This window comes from Lemur catta, chromosome 6 (genome assembly GCF_020740605.2).
Source record: "Lemur catta isolate mLemCat1 chromosome 6, mLemCat1.pri, whole genome shotgun sequence".
In the NCBI taxonomy this organism is placed as follows: domain Eukaryota; kingdom Metazoa; phylum Chordata; class Mammalia; order Primates; family Lemuridae; genus Lemur; species Lemur catta.
Window position 1 is genome coordinate 52490022 of NC_059133.1, and position 3767 is coordinate 52493788.

Consider the following 3767-nt stretch of genomic DNA (forward strand, 5'->3'; position numbering starts at 1 on the left):
ATAAAGTTTTATATATATATAGTGGTCTCAATGAGCATGTGCTTTTCTTGTTTGGCTCTCTTGTTTTCAGGTAATCAGCTATTAACTCCTCAGTTTCATCTTTCTAATGAGATGGTTTTGCATGCCATTGATTTTCCCTTTTTTTCTTACCCACCCCTTCCCATCCTGAGTCTGTACTGGTCTACTTATATCCTTGGACTGGATGATTTCCCAAGAGGCCACATCTCGAAGGGGTGTTCTTGCAGGAGTAGCAGGTTATACTACTGTGTTATATAATAGAAAAGTGAAACATATAGGTTATTACCGGTCCAGGGAGCTACTCTGTGCTTCAATTCTTTTCTCTTTTTTTAATGCCATAAAGTATCTGTTTGTTCATTGGGGTGGGAGGAAGACCTGTGGATCCAGCTATGGGATGCCTTTGTGTAGGCTAGAAGAGGGAGCAGAGTTATAGTGAGCATTAGAGTCATGGAATAAAAACTTCCGTTATGTCTAGGCCCAGCTTCTGCAGTAGCAGTCTGGCACCTTCCATTTTCTTTTACGTATTGGCTATTTTCTTTGCTATAAGAATCCTTTATAACATTTGTATTAATTCTGTATCTGTCTTCTCTCTTTTCAGTTATTTAGGGTACCTGGAAATAAATCCATTGTCTATTTTTTTTAAGACAGTTGGCAAAATAGGAAGAAAACAGGATGTAGACCATATGTAAATTTACATATATTAATGCACACTAATGACATCTTTTCCCATCTCCCCTCTGTTATTACTACTAGGTAAAAGGCATAGGTGATCATTAATGGTTGAATTAATAAAAACTTAAAATTGCTAGGTGTGCTACTCATAGGGTTTTAGTGATGAAAAAAGGTGAAGGTGTATAAAGCAGTTCTCAGACTTTAACATGCATAGGAATCACCGGGGGATCTTGTTAAAATGCAGATTCTAATTCAGTAAGTCTGCAGTGTTTCCGAAAGTCTGTATTTCTGATAAGCTCCCAGGTGATTCAGATGCTGCTGGTCTGTGGACCTCATTTTGAATAGCAATGATGTAAATCACTTAGCTTGTTGCCTGGCACATAGTAAGTACTTGATAAATGTTATTGACTCCAGATAATTTATAAGAGCCAAGAAGACCTTCTGTCACCAAATATCTTCCCTTCCATATCTGAAAACTTATGTATTTTTGTTGTGTAAACATCTTTATTTTTTTCCCCCAGACAGAATTTCACTCTGTCACCCAGCTATAGTGTAGTAGCGTCATCATAGCTCACTGCAACCTCCAATTCCTTGGGCTCAAGCCATCCTCCTGCCTCGGCCTCCTGAGTACCTGGGACTACAGCACTCATCACCACACCCGGCTAATTTATTCTGTTTTTTGTCCAGACGGGGTCACACTCCTTCTCAGGCTGGTCTCAAACTCCTGACGTCAAGCAATCCTACCCCCGTTGGCCTCCCAGAGTGCTGGGATTACAGGCATGAGCCATTACCTGGCCAATACCTTTTAAAAAGTTAATATCCCCGGAAGGTTGAGTGAGTGAGTGAATTGATTTAATCATATTGCTGCCCTCCCAACTTTGTCAGAAATCAGCACCAAAGGATTTTTTTTTTTTTTGTCAGTTTTATTGAAGTATGACTTACATACAATAGAATTCACAGCCTGGCGTGGTGACTCATACCTGTAATCCTAGCACTTTGAGAAGCTGAGGTGGGAGGATGGCTTAAAACCAGGAGTTTGAGACCAGCCTGGGCAACATAGCAATACTTTGTACAAAAATAAAATTTAGCAGGCATGGTGGTGCATGCCTGTGGTCCCAGCTATTAAATAAATGATTGGGAGGCTGAGGCAGGAGGATCGCTTGAGCCTAGGAGTTGGAGGTTGCAGTGAGCTGTAATTGCACTACTGCACTCCATCCTGGGTGACAGTGAGACCCTGACTCAAAAAAAATTTTTTTAATTTACCAGTTTTAAGTGTACAATTTTGCTGAGTTTTGACAAATGGAGACAGTTGTATAACCAAAACCACAATCATGATACAGAACATTTCCATCACCCCATAAAGTTCTTTCATTCTCCTTACATGGACTAGAAATTTTAATGGGGGAAAAAGGAAGATGATTTTGGAATCAGACAGTAGAAGACAACTAATGAGCTCTAGTTGCTTCAGTTTTGCTCAGAAAGCAGGAGATCACAAAGCTATATCCTACCCATGCTTCCTGCCCACCCCAGGAATGTTTTGACAGCTCTTGAAATCCCAGCTGATTTGGATGTGTGTTTCATACCTTGTTAATTTGGGGTGGCCCACTTGTTCCAGTTTGCCCAAGACTTGCCTAGTTTTAGCACTCAAATTCTCTGGTATGGAGAACATTATCAACCTGCCTTTACATAATTTATTGATTTACTATATATACTTGAAGAGGGGAAAAAAGGCAAGGAAAAGAGAGACAAAGAGAAAGTTGAGTGGACCTTGGGTCCCAGGCAGACCAGCATGGTTGGTTGCCCTGGCTGTGATGTTCATGCCATTGTTTTCGAGCCTCAGTTTGCCATCATTTTAAAGTCATTTCTCCCATGTGAGCAATGGCACACAAATGAGTGAATGGTGGACATACAGATAAACCCCAAGTGGCTGCAGATTCCTGTCCGAGAGAACATGAAACCTGGGTTCTGGTGCCAACTTTGCCAGATTTGGAGTGGTATAACCCTGAAAGTGGTTTTCTCATTCTTTGTTTCCTCCACGGGAAAATAGAGAATCTGCAGTCATTTCTGCCTCTGGACGTTGTAATACTGCTCCACCTATACATGGGATTATATTTTTTTGTTTCAAATTCAGAATAATAACTTTGTTATTTCATATGTATCTGGAAATAGGACAGATACATGTCCTGATCCTGTCACAAGAGGCAGAATTCCAGCATTTGGTACAACATTCCAAGATAGGGTAAAGTGACATTCCTGTTTCCCATGAGACCATTTCCATCGTCGAAGAAAAAATATTTTGTTTTTATGTCTTTCAGCAGCAGCTTTGGATTATCACCTGTCAGAACAATGTTGTCCCGTAGGACAGCTTGGTCCAGAGCATTATTTCTTGTTGAATATCTGCTGATAAACAAACAACTGCTTAACATTCCAAACAAATATATTCTCTAGATCAGCAGTTATATCAAATGTAATGAATCCCAGATCACGTCTTTCTCTAGGTCCAGTGACGTCTTCTACATTTTTAGCATGATCTGCAAGACGTGCAGCCACACCTGGACATTCTTGTCTTTGAATGCAGTGATGATAAGGCAGGTGAAAGTGAGTGCCGCCATCATGCTCAGCAAGAAGGTGAACAGCAAGTTCGCCTGTGACAGCACCATGTTCATCGTGACTGTCTCTCACTAGTCCTGTCTCCACATGCATACCCAGTTCGGGCAGTGGACTGGCTCCCTTGGGATCATGTTTTGATGTCACTTCCACTCAGCTTTCTCTTTGTCTCTCTTTTCCTTGCCTTTCCCCCTCTTGAAGTATATATAGTAGATCAATAAATTATGTAAAGGCAGGTTTATAATGGAGCTGCTGATGGGCCAGGCTTACGCAGAGTGCTTCTGTGAGAGCAATAGAGTCTGGGCCTTGCACCAACAGCCATGGCTGGAAGTTGGAGAATCAAGTCTCTATTTTCAGTTAAGTGTCTGAAATTACCTGATTTGCTCTTTATACATGCCTGGGAGAGAGGATGGTAGGCAGAGAGGGCCTGCTGTTTAGGAATTCTCCTGGGTAGATGAGGGAGTACTTGG

General features: G+C 41.3%; 1 pseudogene; it reads right to left on the reverse strand.

Moving 5' to 3' along the window:
- Window positions 1-2817: 2817 nt before the first annotated feature.
- On the reverse strand, window positions 2818-3356 carry LOC123640541 (annotated as a pseudogene).
- Window positions 3357-3767: the final 411 nt, after the last annotated feature.